Source organism: Helianthus annuus, chromosome 8, assembly GCF_002127325.2.
Source record: "Helianthus annuus cultivar XRQ/B chromosome 8, HanXRQr2.0-SUNRISE, whole genome shotgun sequence".
Lineage (NCBI taxonomy): Eukaryota > Viridiplantae > Streptophyta > Magnoliopsida > Asterales > Asteraceae > Helianthus > Helianthus annuus.
In genome coordinates, this window is record NC_035440.2 from 98436174 (window position 1) to 98454162 (window position 17989).

Consider the following 17989-nt stretch of genomic DNA (forward strand, 5'->3'; position numbering starts at 1 on the left):
AGGAATATCTTCAATCTTGTGCTTTGGCTCATCTACGGTCACCCTGTGCCATGTAAATGACACAACCTTTCTTCAAACACTTTGATGCCTTAAGCATAGACACTTGTTTAGGCAATCTGTACTGTGTATCTCCTTGTATTGTGAGTGATTCACCATAAGTAGTCTTGATAACCACTTGCTTCTTATCACATAGAATTTGGGATTGGTTAAAAGATAACCAATCCATGCCTATCACTATATCGAATCCTGCCAATTTCAACGGAAGCAAAGACAGCGGAAAAGAGTGACTCCTAATGGATATAAAACATCCATCTAAAATTGTTGAAGCAGTCTCTATGGTACCATCGGCCAATTCTACTTCATATTTTACGCTTAGAGTTTTAACAGGCAGATTTAACAGTTTACAAAATTTATTGTCTACAAAAGATTTGTCTGCACCAGAATCAAATAAAACTCTAGCATATACATCATTGATGAGGAAAGTACCTGTTATAACATTATCATTCTGTACTGCCTCCTGGGCGTTCATCTGGAAGACTCGTGCGTTCGTCTTTTTAGCCTTTTCAGGCTTCTTTGCAAGTTTTGGACAGTTGGTTTTGATATGCCCTTTCTCGTTACAGTTGTAACAAGTTGCGTTCTTTAACTCCTTGCATTCTAAAGTCTTGTGACCCTTGGTCTTGCAAATTCCACATAATTTAGCATGTGGGTCGAGCGTACACTTTCCAGAATGACGCTTTCTGCAGTTCCTGCATTTGGGTCTGTTATCATACTGACTCGAGTTTTTCTTAGACTTGGAACCTTTCTTATGATCGGAATTCCCCTTTTTCTTCTTGTCAGAACGATGAGAGCTCTCCTCTTCTCTTTTCCTCTTTCCCTCGTCAGAAGTCTTAACAGACTTATTCCTGATAGCATCTAATGTGAGGGATAAGGATAAGTCCATCACAGACCTATAAGTGGTAGGCCTGGATGCTTTAACATTTCCTTTAATTTCTGGTGCTAGGCCTCCAATAAAACGCGCTATGCGCTTTGGTTTCGGTGTGACCAAATAGGGAACCAAACGGGACATGGTGTTGAAACTCGTCACATACGCTTGACAATCCAAATTCTTTATGACCAGAGTCAAGAAGTCTGTTTCAATCTTTTCTACCTCATGCTGAGGACAGAAGTTCTCCCTGATCAGTGTCACAAATTGTTCCCAACACAAGTTATAAAGCGGGATTTTCCCGTGGCTTGGATCAATGATCGCCACCATGCCAATGCTTCTCCTTTAAATGATTGTGAAACAAACTTCACAATATCCTGTTCCGCACAACCACTGATATCTACTACAGTATCCATCTCATCTAGCCATGTCATACAGTCAATGGCTCCTTTTTCTCCTATAAAGTCCCTTGGTTTGCAAGAGATAAAGTACTTGTAAGAACAAATTTTGACACGTGGCTCCTGATTAAGCACAATTTGTTTGGATGGGATACTTTTCTGATTCGGAGGATGATGAGAATCGTCTTTATGAGATGTATGTCTCTTGGAAGGTGGTTTTGTATGAGGTACAAATTGGGTCCTAGTGTGAGTACCACTTAGTTCTTTGAATTGTCTGTCAATGGCTCGAGTGACAGCATTATCTATCATTGCTTGTAAATCTGCGCCCGTTACATTCATTCTTGTATTGTCATTCCTCATATTGGGATGACTGTTAACCTCATCTGATTCAAACATGCTGAAGCTTGTTTTCTATAAAACAATTGAAAATAATTTGTTTAAAAGTCTATTATGGAATCATCATTTTTGATGATTCTTTAACCATGGTATAAATAGACCATATTTGGTTAAATTGGTAATCAGATTTATTTTAAACTTTTCATTATAGTTAATCCAGTTATAAACTATTAAGGATATTAAAATGGCACAAAAGGCTTTGTCACGAGGACAGTTTTGAATTTATGAACCATGATCTTTATAGGATCGAGGCATTATGGTTTGAACATAGTTCATTACTTTTCTTGACAGGGAGTCATAGACTACAAATGTCTTTTGTCTTTTAAGACAATAGATATAGCCCGTAGGCATTTCGTTACTAATGGATGTTTATAATATGATCACCTAATTTGATGATTTAAGCCAGGATTTCTAGATCATTAGGCTAGATAGGGAATTGCAAGAATCCAATATGAGGATGACTAGTGTTATTTTCTTGAACCACACGTGTCAAGAATGCTAACACATTCTCAGGTATTAACAAGGATTTATTATCTTAAAAAGGTTTTACCATCATGGCCATGTCTTAATGACACATAGGCTAGGTTATACCATTAAGGTTTTCTTTTAAGATTTAATGGCAGATCAATTAAAATTGAATTGTTATTTTGATTTGTAACTTTAATATATATGTATATTTTAATGCAAAATGTAATTTCAAAAAGAAAACTTCATAATAAGTCCTAAAAATTACAATAATGCCCTAAACGGGTCTTCAAAGAAATAACATTGTCCACGCAGGGACTAAAATAAAAAGACAAGTCCACGCAGGGACTGAATACATAAATAAAATGTCCACGCGGGGACTTGATTGAAATTTTAAAAATTACAAAACAATATATAGGGATCTCTAATAGTCCCTCTTCTTCTTCTTCTTCCCCTTAATAAGGCTTGCCAAACCCTTTAGTAGACCGCGGCAGCTCCTACGCTCTTCATCTACCCTTTGTTCCACCTCGTGCAACCTCTGGAGGATTTCTTGCTGCTGCGGTGGTTGAATTTGTGGCGGCTGCCGCGGCTGCTGCTGCTGAGGTTGAGGAGGCGGTGGGTATTGATACCCATATGCAGGGTACCTAGTTGGGTACGTAGCTGGAAAGGGTCCAGGGTAGAGAGCATCGTAGTTCGCTGCCTTGATGTACGGGTCAATGGCAGGGGCATTGTTGTAATTGAAACCCGAGTAAGCTTGCTGCTCAAACGGGTTATACCCAGCTGCACCTGGGTATGATGGAATTGGGTTTTCATAACCCATGGGTGGTGCTGGGGCGACTGGTGCAGAGTCGACTTCAGACACTGCATTTGAAGGCCCACCCATTTGCGGGTCTTCATAGAGTAGCGGGTAGTTGCTGTTGCTGGAGTGTTGGGGGGTGCTGAAATGGAAACCCCCACGCATGGACATCCGTGCAGTTCTTCGTCACCTCGATGGTTCGGGAGGCGGTGGCTGCTCTGACGCTGGTGGTGGCGGCAGCGTGACCGCCTAAAAATGTGGGTCCTCAGAAGGGACCTGCTGGTGTGGTGGCGAGTTGCGGTGAGGGGGAGTATAATCCCACTTGTATGAAGTCCGTCTTTCGGCCCAGATATCAGGCCCCTGTAAGGCGAACCATGAAAGGATGATCCGCTAGAAATTTCAATGGGATGCGTTGGTGTCCCATATGGCGGCAACTCAGGATCTGGATCCTCGTCCACATCCATATTTTGGTATTCCGGAAAATGATCAGCCGGTCCTAAAGGGATTTGACCCTCTGGTTCTTCTATCTGGTTCATCGGGTTGAACCGGCTTTGAAAATAAGGTGTCAGGTTTTGGAAAGAATGGTGTGAACCCGATCGTTGCAGAGGAATGTAAGAATGGTGAGAGTCGTTGGGCTCATCCTCCTGCTGCGGCCCGAAAGAATGATGATAAGATGGTGAGGAGCTGAGCGAGACCGAGCGTCTCGCGGGCTTGAGGTATGTCCTCCAGTCTTCGTGAGGACTCGATCCTAGTGATGCGGATGGTGTGCGCCAGTGAGATGGCCCAGCTTCGTGGTCGTTTCTAGTTAAGATTTGTGCTTTTCCTCTTCCTCCTCGTCCTCTCACTCTAGGTGGCATGTTTGCTAGTAATCCTGTCAAAACAAGAAAAACAACAAAAAGATATAAACCAATAAAGGTTAGGATTAATCCTAGGTCTTTTGCCTAGACTCGGAAGTCAAGGAATGTGCAACTGTGTCATTGAGATTAAACATAAAAGGCTAGTGTTTAATTCACTCAATGTTGGCTCTGATACCAACCTGTCACATCCCAATATTTCCACGTATTACCGATGGGCCCGACGGGGAGTATCGTGACGTAGTTGATATCGTCATAGTCAAATATGTTGGTGCATATGTCTGTCGACTTCGTCTTGTATCGAGTCTTGTGTTAAATTAGATAGATCAGGGCACGAAAAACGAGAAATGTATGTTTATGGGCATTTCACATGAAATGAATTGATCATTTCGTTTGGACCATTTCGTGCGAAATAGATTGCCTATAAATACCTGTCATGCCATTTCGTTTGTAACGATCTGATTCCGGTGCCGAAGTGATGCCGAAGTGTCTCCAGCCTGTGAATTGTTGTGTTTTCAATATAAGAGACAGTTTAAAGTAATTCCTTGTGCAAATCAGCTGAAACAGCTTCGATACGACTGAATTCCGCCTTTCGTATTGATTTGAACTCTTCTGAACGACTCGTTTGGTCGTGCGAACGATCCTACAAGTGGTATCAGAGCTCAGGAGGAAGAGTTCTTACCATTTTAGCTGCAAATTCTGATTTCTACATCTTCTTTTTCAAAATTAATAAGTTTTCATGGTCAAAATGGCTTAATTTTCTCACATTATATGCGAAACTGTGTTTTAACAAATCCTTGAAAGTATCAGACCTTAATTCAGCTTAAAATTTGATCAATTAGACAAAAACATGGCCGAGATGATGACATCAGCAACATTTCGCACGAATTGAGCTTTTCATTTCGCACGAAATGAGTTGTATAGTTCATTTCGCTTGAAGTTTTGGTTTATTTCGCACGAAATAACCATTTCGTTTGAATCAGAGTTTCATTTCGCACGAAATAGCTTTTGTCACATTCATTTCATACGAATTGGAAGATTTTGTTCTCATTTCGTACGAAATCAGTTCATTTCGCACCAAGTTGGTATTTCGCTTGATCATTTTGCACGAAATCATTCATTTCGTGTGAAAGTCTTCATTTCGTGTGAACTCATTTCGTTTGAAGTTGTCTTGCAGGTCATTTCGTTTGAGTAGTGTATTTCGCTTGAAGATTTCATTTCGTGTGAAAGATTCATATCGTGTGAAAGTGTTTATCTCGTTTGAAAGTCAAAGTTTGTGAAATTTTTGAAACCAAATCATGGAAGAAGAATTTTACAACGCATTTGCTACCCCGATTACTATTGCACAGAACACAATGTTAGAAAACGAAACGTGCACCATGCAAAAACCGCCAAAACTCATGAATATTGAGGAGTATAAAGGATGGGAAGAACGATTCAAAAATTGGGTTCAAGCAAATTACTTGGATGCTTGGGAATGTGTTGAAACAAAATATGTTAGACCGGTGAACGATGATGAAGAGGTTATTGCTATTAAAGATCTAAGTGCTGAAGAGAAAAAGAAATACAAAGATGAAAAGATGATGACTAGTTTATTGCATCAAGCTGTTAAAGAAGATATCTTGGTCTTACTGCAACACAATGGAAGTGCATATTCAATTTGGAAAGCATTAAAATCGAAGTTTGTTGGAAGTAAAGAATTGATCAAGAACAAAAAATCACTTTTAAAAAAAGAATTCGATCTATTTCGTGGTTTAAGAACTGAAAACACTAAGCAGATCATAGAAAGATATTGCAATCTAATAGTTAACATGAAGAGGTTGAGCATCACAAAAGAGAATGAAGAATTGATTGAGAAGTTGGCTGATGCATTGCCACATGATACTTGGGGCACATACCTTATGATGTTGAGAAATAAGAAAGATTTTAGCAGTCTAACATTGAGTAAGTTTATTGAAAAACTTGAAGCTCAAGAGATGGAACAACGGAAGATTTCAAAAATGAAAGATTTTGATGGTGAACAAGATATTGGTCTTTATTACAAAGGAGGCATAAGTGATAAGACTAACATGTCACCGAAGATTGAAACTGCATTCAATGCTAAAGGTTCGTCTGGTGGGTCATCTCAAGGATCAAATAGCAAAACGGGATTTTCTTCATATCCATCAGTTGATCCAAACTTTTCAGCAACCAAGAATGGCAAGATGTTACAATGCAACATTGCATTAAACCTTGAAGATGGTCAGAATTTCTCGGAAGAGGTAGCAAAAGGTCACATGTCTTTATTGGTGACTGTATTGGAGTCATATGAGAGTTTAGTTGCAGGAAGGATCGGAAATCCAATGTTGACAAAAGAGGATTACGATCAGATTGATGCTGAGGAAATGGAGTTAATGGATATAAAGTGGTGTTTGGCAAGTGTCTTGAGAAGAGCTGAGAAATTCAAACAGATCATAGGAAGAGATGACTTCCGTGATGCTAATGTTTCTACTTTAGGTTTTTATAAATCTAAAGTTACTTGTTTTCGTTGCAGGGAAAAAGGGCATTTCAAGCGAGAATGCACAAACCACGAAACAAGTGGAGCTCAAAACCCGTTCAACAACAATGATTATTATCGGAAAGCAATTTATCATCAAGTTGCTCAACAACCGTCTCAACAGCATGAACCACAAACTGCACATGCTAAGAAGGCGATTGAAGAATCATCAAAGAGAGCGTGTATGGTGAATCAAGACGATAAAAGATCTTCAAAAGGATTCAGTTGGGACAAATATATCTCAGCTGATAGTAAAGCATGTCTGATAGATCAAGATGATGAAAGATTACCAAAAGGGTTTAGCTGGGAAAATTTTAGCTGGGACAATTATTGTCCGGATAAAGAATTCCTAAAAGATCAAGCTTTTGTTGCTCGAGTTGTTGAAGATAGTGATAATGATGATTATTATGCAAACAGAATGAAAGAGCATTTAAGAATGTTAGAAGAGAGTGATGACAGTGATAATGGAAAAGTTCGAGTAAAAAAAAAGAAAGTTAAAAAACAAGTTAGCAATGATTATGAAGAAGTTCGTGTAACAAAGAAAAAGGTAAAAGAAATTCCAGCTTTCATTGTTGAAGCAGAAGCTGATGCACAAAAGATTTCTGTGAAATGTAAAACCTGTGAAGCAGTGAAGAAGCAAAACAGTACTTTGATTCATAACATGAACAGATCTCGAGTTGTTGAAGATAGTGATAATGATGATTATTATGCAAACAGAATGAAAGAGCATTTAAGAATGTTAGAAGAGAGTGATGACAGTGATAATGGAAAAGTTCGAGTAAAAAAAAGAAAGTTAAAAAACAAGTTAGCAATGATGATGAAGAAGTTCGTGTAACAAAGAAAAAGGTAAAAGAAATTCCATCTTTCACAGTTGAAGCAGAAGCTGATGCACAAAAGATTTCTGTGAAATGTAAAACCTTTGAAGTAGTGAAGAAGCAAAACAGTACTTTGATTCATAACATGAACAGATTGAAAGAATCCTATGATGTTCTAAAAAAAGCAATGAATCAGTACAATCAATCAAGTAGTGAACAAGCAACAGCTATGAAGACACTTCAAGGAGCTTTCATGACAAAGCAGAAAATTGTCAATAATTACATTGAGAAGTGTCCTGTGCTGGAACAGAAACTGGAAACCCAAAGGATTTAAACAGAAAGGATAAATAGGTTTTTAAAAAGTTACTCATGTACTTCTTATGTTATTGATAGGATTTATCCAACCGTTGAAGGCATGAAGGCATTTGAAGAAGAGGATACTGAAGAAAAGAATTCTGGTAAGAAACATAGTGCCAGTTACAACAAGTGTCCACCCCCGTTTGAAAATGGATATTCACCACGAAATCCAAATTCAGAAAGAGTCAAAAAGGCAACCAACTTACAGTGGGAATCTGAGTCTTCAGATAATTTGCTAGACAATATTGATATCACTTTCACTTCATCTGATACTGATCATGAGTCAGAGTTAATAAAGAAAGTGGTCGATCAAGTGTTGGATAAAGATGAAACCGAGGAGTCAAAGTCGGAGTCAAATCCAGAGTCAAAGTCTGAAACATCAAGTCCAACAGTCAAAAAGGGCAAACGGGTTTATAATAAAGAATTTCTGTTATCTCAAAATAATTTGAATGATGAAACATTCAAAGTAGCATATACTTTGAATGATTCTGACAAATTATATTTTGATGAATAATTTCCAATAAGAGGTGTTAAAACTGAAATGGTCAAAAAGGTTTTTCAAACTAACAGAAATTAACATTTCTGAAATAAAAGATATAAATCTTAATAAAAAACCTGAAAAAATACACCTCAAGAGTACAAAAAGAAAAAACAAGAAAAAGGGTTACAGTTCTGGTTCAGGTTATCGAAAGAAACCAAACCATAACGGTAATTTCAAAAAGAAAGGACTTGGTTTTATTCCACCAGAAAATTATAAAAATGAGAAAACTTATAAACCAAAAACTGTATTTGTTTCAGGAATATCGTCTGAAGAAGAAAAAGAGCACTTATTCAGAAAGCAGACGAACAAAGAATTTCTTGCAAAAAGGCAAGAGGAAATAAAAAAGGAAGTTGCTTAGAAAAAGAAAGAAACAAGAACCTGTTTTCAATGCAAAACGCTTGATTATATTGCCAGGAATTGTCCAAAGGCAATTCAAACAAAACAGGGAGTTTCTGAGAAACTGAAAGAAAAGATGGTTGAAAATAAACCACCAACCAACAATTTATTGTTTTCAAAAATTCAAAGTTTGAGGTTGGTGAATGTTCAAAAAGTGGTTACAAAAGAAAAGCAAATCTTAATAATAAAAAATGGGTTGTTAAGAAATCTGATGATAGTTCTAGCAATGATTTTGATTCGTCAAAATCAGAGGAGCTATCTTCTGGCGATGAATCTGATTCCACAAAGTCAGAGGAGCCACAAGTTGAACCAAAAGGTGAAAATTCAGTGCCGCCATTGGATGATGCAAATTTTCCACCATTGCGGGCTGAAAATTTAAAATCAAAAGTTGGCAAAGTTGAGATTTCAAATCAATTCTTTTCTGAAAAGAAAAAATTTGATGTTGAAAAAGCTTTTAATCCCACAGTTCAAAATATTTTTCAAAAAATGATTGACGGGAAAGTCAAAGGGGTAAAAGAATTTTATGAGAAGAAGAAAGGTAAGAAACTGAGCGTTGATAACTCGGAATCTCCCAAGGACCGTCAGGCTTGGGAGAATCTCTTTAACTGAAAAACCTGACTTGCCGGAGCTCCCAAGTTGGTAATCGTGGAGCTGGAATCGGCATGTTTCTTGAGAAATTCACGTTTGCGATATTTCGATCTACAAGTGGTTAATCAAGGACATTAAATTGTACTTGATTCATCTTCTCTACAAGTGGTTGTGAAGTAAAACAAAGTGTTGAAGTAATCCCCTAACCTACAAGTGGTTTACGAAATCAACAAAACTAACTTTCCGGAAAAACCATTTTGATTAAAACAAACTTAAGTGCTTTGAAATCATAATGGGAAAATAGTTTGTTGTAAGGGGGAGTTCTGATTGTTTAAGCCAAGAGGATGGCGAATTGAAGCAATTCACAACAGTTGTCATTTTATTTGTACAGTTTGTCAAATTTTCTTTTAATGATTTTGAATTTTAGGGGGAGTAAGAAATTTTAGAAAATCCAAAAACATTTGAAAATTAGAAAAAGTTCAAAACTCATTTTTGAATTGAAAAATATTGAAAAAACAACAAAGACATCCAAAAATGAAAAAGAGTTTTGTTGTGAGAAAGAGGAAATAATAGTACATCAGTGGACTATCACAACACGCTAAAGAATTGGAAAATCAAATGTGATATACGATCTCACTGACGATATGCTAGTAGATTTTTATACATTTATTAGATTGTTTTTGAGATATAAACCTAAATACAAATACTTACTTATCTCGTGGGGAACATCTCTCGGATATATGGGTAACCCCCGAAATCTTGTTTGAAGGGCTTTCTATTTCTGACATACTAGGTCTTTGTGCATGGTGATATCTGGGGTATTATACTAGGACTTCTGATTTTGCGGAAGCAATAGCCTAGTCCTCGTATAATACTTTGCATTGCTTTAAATCTTAAAGCCTACCCTCAGCATAAAAAATGATGAAACATTGCAAAATGCTAATCATGTGTTGTTGAAGAAAAGATCCCCAAACGGGACACACTTAAAGTCGAGCCATCATCTCTTTGTCTGAACAGAAGTTCTAACCTGAGCTCTCATGGTCTCGCATTTACCCGTTTACAGATATCATTAGTGTACACTCACCTGTAAGACTGAATATAGGAGTATGGATACGAGAGTATATTCAAGAGGTGGGACACACGAATAAGTTTTAAGTGCTTAAAACACTAATCTAGTATCTCGGAACAGTTGAACTTTGTTTGAAAATTTAAGTGGATCAGTATACTGACAATCTAAGTGAATCGTTTAAAACTTAAAATGTTTAAAGCTTAATGGTGTTAGTGATTTGTCTCAAAAACTGATATGATCCTCTTACACAAACTCACAAAATATTGTTTGTAAATATTTTTTTACTGTTTTCCATTAAAAGTCAAAATCCAAAAAGATTTTTAGTATGTTTTAGCATAACATTTTGAAAAATTCAAAAAGATTTTCGACAACTGATGTTGAAGAGCTGATTTTCAAAATTTCAAGTGCTAATCATGATGAACAGGTTTGGGAGAGTGTGTTTCAGAAGAGAAGATGTTATTCTTTCAAGTGGCCATCAAAGTTTAAATCATTTTTGATCTATACTTGCATGTGATTTCTAAATTTGCAAATTTTTAGATTTGTAAAATTTATTGTGAGGTAGAGATTGTGCAGGAATGAAGCTTGGAAAGAGCTAGATTCTGATTCCTGAGAAAGCCTGAGCAGAGAGTGAGTCAGGTCACGATTCTAGAACGAGAATTCCAGACTGCGATCCCAGCTTATCGAAAGGGGGAGTCTGAAGACTGTCATGAAGGAGTGATTAGAGCCAGTATCTGATATTGGAATTGTGTCCATGCAAGATGCTAATGCTGAAACAGGATAAGAGCCAGGATTAAGATTCTGAAAAAAGAATCAAGAGATCTGATCAAGAGAATTAGAATGCTCAAGAGCCAGATCAACATCTAAGGGGAAGATTAGAGAAAGAAGATATAGATTGATTGAGAATGCTTACAATGGAGAATCTTTGGAGAGAGCGAAAAGACTGATAAAGACTGAAGATTTTGAAGACTCGACACTGAAGACTTCGTCAACATCCAAGGGGGAGTCTGTTGGTGCATATGTCTGTCGACTTCGTCTTGTATCGAGTCTTGTGTTAAATTAGATAGACCAGGGCACGAAAAACGAGAAATGTATGTTTATGGGCATTTCGCACGAAATCACATGATCATTTCGCATGAAATGAATTGATCATTTCGTTTCGACCATTTCGTGCGAAACAGGATTGCCTATAAATACCTGTCATGCCATTTCGTTTGTAAAGATCTGATTCTGGTGCCGAAGTGTCTCCAGCCTGTTAGTTGTTGTGTTTTCAATATAAGAGACAGTTTAAAGTACTTCCTTGTGCAAATCAGCTGAAACAACTTCGATACGACTGAATTCCGCCTTTCGTATTGATTTGAACTCTTCTGAACGACTCGTTTGGTCGTGCGAACGATCATACAAAATATATACAGTTTAATGCACAGCGGAAGTCTTGGATGAAAATATTAATACAAATCGAAATACAAAGTATAACCAAACATTATACAAATGGTTGTAAGTGGATCCACAGGCGGATCTTAAAACAGAAATATAAATATTGTTCAAAAGACTATAGACGTTCAAAACTTGCAAGATTCTTTATTAACGACCCGAGCTCCCAGCCAATTACGTACGGTACCTGTCACTTAGTCTTTTTGAAAAAATACGTCAGTTTACACTGGTAAATACAATTAACCGACTCTTTTGAAAACATTTATGAAAATTGGTTTAAATGCACAAGGCACAAACATTTTATAACTTGGGACAATTATATTAATAACAATCTTGTATCAGATTTACTTGTTTGTCTAACATTTAGGGCTGGTATAAAAGCTGAACAAGATTAATTGACACACCACAAATATAAACTCACAAGAGGTTTCCTCACGAGTGAGTTTATCTTTTACATACGCAACAGACAGGTGTATGCCTACACCCCGTGCTTAAGTCGTGGCCATTCACGCTTTTTGAATGAGCCAAGGATATCCAGGACATGGTCGATAACCCCCAGTGTTATTTGTTATCAAGCAACACTGATTAAAACGGGATTATACAATTTAAACATATTCGATTAAAAGGTTTCTACACCCAACCAAGTGGTAATAATTTATCGTATCCCCAGCCCGTATAAGGGAAAATAAGTTAAAAGTATTTACCTGAGCTAAAATGTAAATTATACTTAGTCGTATATTCTAATCAGCAAGTGCAAGTACTTCTACCGAGGCTCTCAATCTGGAACGAAGGTTTTATTAACCTATTAGATTCCTAACGGGTCTTATTTAAGTTGTAACTTAGACCGGTTAGTTTTAAAGAAAAGTTTACAGTACGAAACGCTAGATTAAGCGGTGACCGGATTGGAATGTGATTTAGACCCGACAAGTATGAAGACTTGTTTATAATGGGTAAACTAAATACATTCTTGATTTTGAGATAAAAACGATAAGGTTTGACCCTTTTCGGCTAATTTATGCAATTTAGTCACATAAACCTTATCGAACGCGTATAAGCACAACGGGTAACCGGATGAGTCAAGTACAAGTTCCAATAGTTATTATGCTTAAAATATGTTATGATATCAGCAGGATATCTTCAATTATGCCCAAAACGAATTTAAAACCAATTTAAGCCCCATAAGGGTATTTTGGTCATTTTAAAGTTTATAAAAGAGATTTAATAGCAAACTGAGGTTCTGGTCTAAAACATTTAGTAAAAATATTTATTTTATCAAGTTACGTCAGTAAGATATCATACATATGTGGGTTTAATCATTTATGACTAACTATGCACTGTTGGGGCATTTTTGTCATATCACGTATGCTTTTAAGGTTAAATTTGGAAGTCTGAGTTCAAGACTTATACTTACTATTAAAGTATTAAAATTTATTTTTAAAATCAGTAGGTAACAAGTCTTAGGTTCTAAATATGGTTTTAAATCATACTATGCGCCTAATTCGCATAAAAATCGATATTTGACGGTACTTGAGATGTTTAAGGAAATCTGAGATTTTGATCAGCCTTAACTGTTTAAAATTTTTTTATTTAATATATAAAATCAGTAGAAAATGGTTTGACATGTAAATGATGTGTAAAATTTGTTTTATTAGTGAAAAGGGCATTATAGTCAATTACCAAGTCCCTGCAAGAACTCTATGTTATGGTCAGTATAAAATTTGACCAAAAATTCTAAAATTCCCTAAAAATTATATTAAAACAGTAGGTAATGAGTTTAGTGCCAAAAGTTTGGTTTAAATATGATTTATGCTAAAAATGCTATTTAATTAACAAAAAGTTCTGTTTTACGATATCTTGCATAACTTTTATTTCAGACCAGAAACTGATGTCAAATTTTTGTGAGATACTTATATATCAGTAATAAAGCTTTTTGTCCTTTCACATTTTTTAAAATCTCATTTTAATAACATAAGGGCATATTAGTTAATTTTAAACAAAATAACAGAACAAGCAAATAACTCGGATTTCTAAGGGACCATGTAGTATTAACTTCAGATAGTTATACTAACATATAATATGGTCACATAGGAATCCCAAGGCATAACTAAACTAAGCTAATTCGGGTCAGAACTGAAAGTCAAAGCAAAAGTCTACTTTTGCGACTTTCGGTTGCGAACCGAGCCTAAACTCAGAATTGTCGGGTTGAACATGCCTAAATATGTTCTTACATTATTTACCAAGTTGTTTAAGTGATAAAATGTATTTTATAGCTTCTACATTATCAGTTATGAATTATTTTGTAAACACTGACTTGTTTGACTTCTTTGTTAAGTTGTTTGACCTGACAATAGACCAAGTAAATGTGATAATTAGGAGGTGCCCTTTTGATGGTTTAACACCTACATAATTACCAACACATAGCCACTTTTGTGACAACCCTCATAATTACATGTATCCGTACAAATTAATTAATGCTAATTAAAGTGTTTAATGACTGTGCTGAATTACTTAATTGCTTTCTGATTAATGTGTCATACTTACAAGTGCTTGTTAACATACTAGTCTTGTGCAAAAATTGACTAAATAGTCCTGTGTGCTTTCCTAAGTGTTGAGAATTGAAAATGTTACAAATATATATATATATATATACATACATATATATATATATATATACATATATATACATACATATATATATATATATACATATATATGCATATATATATATATACATATATATATACATATACATATATATATACATATACATACATATACATATACATATACATATACATATATATACATATACATACATATACATATACATATACATATATATACATATACATATATATACATATACATATATATATATATATACATATATATACATATACGTATATATATATACATATATATATAGGGGATGGATCATGAGAAAACTAGTTTAAATGAGAAAACCAAAAAACTAACTAAAAAAACCTAAAAAAAACCAAAAAAAATACCAAAAATTTTTTTTTTTTTTTTACAATTTTTTAATAAAAAATCGCTACTTTATATGTATGGAAAAAAATTTTCAAAAAAAAAAAAAAAAAAAAAAATTTTGTTGTACTGCACATGTGCACTAATACGGAAAGCCTAAACCACTTAACCCACCACCCACCGACACCCCCCAAAAACCTAAACCCCCCCCCACCCCCACCCCCCCCCAAAACCTAAATTCACCCTCCCACCAAAAGCCTAACCCCCCACCCCCCACCCTCACCCCCCAAAAACCTAAACCCCCCCCCACCCCCCAAAAACCTAAAACTAAACCCTAAACATAAACCCGAAAAAAACCTAAACCCCCCACCCCCCCCCCAAAAAAAACCTAAACCCCCCTCCCCCACCCCCCAAAAACCTAAACCCCCCACCCCCACCCCCCAAAAACCTAAACCCCCCACCCCCCACCCCCCAAAAACCTAAAACTAAACCCTAAACATAAACCCGAAAAAAAAAACCTAAACCCCCCCCCACCCCCAAAAAAAAACCTAAACCCCCCCTCCCCCCACACCCAAAAACCTAATCCTAATCCTAAACCTCCAAAAAAACTAACCCTAAAAGCTAAACTAGACTCAAAAAGCTAATTTTAAGCATCTAATGCAATTGTAGTACATGTTACATTGCACATGTGCACTACTATAATAATAGTGGAGAAAACAAGACGACACCATAAATCTTTTTTTATGTCATAAAAAATATGCTCGAATATACTTGAATGAAAGATAAGAAAATTTGTGATCTTATGGTGCCATTTTTGTTTTAAAATGATAACGTATGGAGAAATGGGAAATGTTTGAAAATTTATATATTTTTTGTTCCAATTTTACCCCTCCTTCATTAAAAGTCCCCCCTCCTTCATTAAAAGTCTCCCTCCCTCTCCTTTTTAGTGGATTTTAGTTAGTTTTCTAGTTTTCTCATTTATATCTAGTTTTCTCATGATCCTCTCCCTATATATATATATATATATATATATATACATATATATATAAGACACCTTACGGAATATTTGAGCACTTTAACGAAACGGTATCTAACCGAACACCCGACCATTAACCGGAACAAAAAATATTGTTAAACACATTGTTTCACTTTTACTAAGCTAGTTATGATCCCCGAACATCATAACACCTTCTAAAATATCTACCAACTAAAGTATGTAACTAACACTTGATTTATAACTAGATTGTAACCAAATTGGTTAGCACCTAAGCTAGACCCCCCCCCCCCCCACACCTAGTAATCAGCCCAACATGGCCCCCATCTTGTAGATTTGTTGCAATATAAAATTAGATCATGTCCCCTAGTAGTGAACATATTATACAAGAGTTAAAATGGAAACATGGGCTATAAGTAAACTTGATGGATCTTGATGTCATTTCTCACAGACTAAAAACACACACAAGTTCTTCCCTTCCCTCTTGGAGCTCTCGACCGACCCCCTTCACCCACACACCACCCATCTTCATTTCAAGTTCAAGCTTTTCAAGAGCATCCATAGGTGTAAGAAGGTGAACAACGAAGCTCGGTGTGTTCGGAAGTTGAAGGACCTTCTCTATTCGCTATTAACCACCACATTTCTTCACTTGAACTTCCCTAGTCTTGAACTAGTGGTAAGAACTTAGATCCATTCATTTTTTCATGTTATTAGAGTGTTTAATAGTTATTTGATGATGAGAATCCATCAACACTAAAGGGGAAAAGCTTTTTGATAAAACCAGACTATAACCTGTACAGTGCTCAACGATCCACAACGACGCTTCGCTCCACGTGCAAGACTCGACACAATAGGTGGTATGATTTATGCTATATTGTTGGTTAGATAGTTCACACTGTGCATTAGTTAACGTGATAATTTCTATTTGAACCCTGTGTGCTTACTCTCTACTGTCGGCCCACACTTACGCACTTTCGCGACACTTTCCTCACTTACGTTGCTTCATTGTGAAGATCATGAGCGAACGCGGAGGACGTATCAACCTAACTCAAGCCCAGTTGACGGCTTTGATCAACGAACGAGTTGCTGAGGCACTCGCATCTGTCCCTGCAGGAGGTATAACCTGCCATATCAACCCATCTTAGGACGTTTAGATCCTACCTTCGCAAACCAACCCTCGTGCTTAACCTTGTCTTTTATTCTCGCCCAATAGGTCAACATGCTCAGCCTCTTGTGTGCACGTTCAAAACATTCATGGACTGCCGACCTAGTACTTTCAGCGGCATAGAAGGAGCTGTGGGTCTTCTTCACTGGTTCAAGAAGCTCGAGTCTGTTTTCGAGATGTGTGAATGCCCTGAAGATCGTAGGGTGAAGTATGCTACTGGAACACTCGAAGGTGTTGCGTTAACCTGGTGGAAAGTACAGGTTCAACTGCTTGGGTTGGCGGTTGCTAATGCCACCCCATGGAATGACTTCAAGGAACTGATCAAGGAAGAGTACTGTAGTCGTGACGACATCCACAAGCTGGAAGTGGAATTTTTCAATTTGAAGATGACGGGGTCTGAGATCGAGGCATACACGAAGAGGTCAAACGAGCTGGCCATCTTGTGTCCTACAATGGTGGACCCTCCCATCAAACGTATTGAGCTGTACCTTAAGGGTCTTGTACCAGAGATTCAGAGTCACGTAACCTTAGCTAATCTTGGCACCATTCAGCAAATCATCAAGTTGGCTCATCGCCTCACTGATCAGGAAGTTGAGCAGAACAGGCTGCCCAAACGTATTAGCGCTACTACTACTAGTGCTCCCAGTGATAACAAGCGAAAATGGGATGGAAATTCGAGCAAAGGTTCTACTTCTGTTCAGTCTCAGTCTCAGCAACGAAGGACTGAAAACTATAAGAGCCCCAGTCAGCAGCCTTCAGGAAGTCAAGGTCAGAGTGGATACAAGGGAAATCACCCCAAATGTAATCGCTGCAACTTTCACCACAGCGGGCCATGTGGTAAAGGCAACTGTCATCGGTGCAACAAGCCTGGTCACATTGCAAAGGATTGCAGGAGTCAACATCCAGCAAATCAAAATCCGCAGCAACAGCAAGCCCCACCAAATCAACGCCAGCAGCAGCAACATCAAGGTAACAACAAAGGGTGCTTTCAATGTGGTGCTGAGGGCCATTTCAAGAAGGACTGCCCTCAGCTAAATCATAATCAGAACAACAATCAGGGGAATGGAAACGACAACGGGGGAAACAACAATGGTAATGGGGCAAGGGTCCGTGCGTTCGTGATTGGTCAGGGTGATGCAAGGAACGATCCCAACGTTGTGATGGGTAAGTTTCTTCTGGATGATTTCTTTGTTACTGTTTTTTTTGATTCGGGTGCCGATACTAGCTACGTATCCTTAAAAGTTAGTCAGATGCTTAAGCGTACTCTAACACTTTTGAACA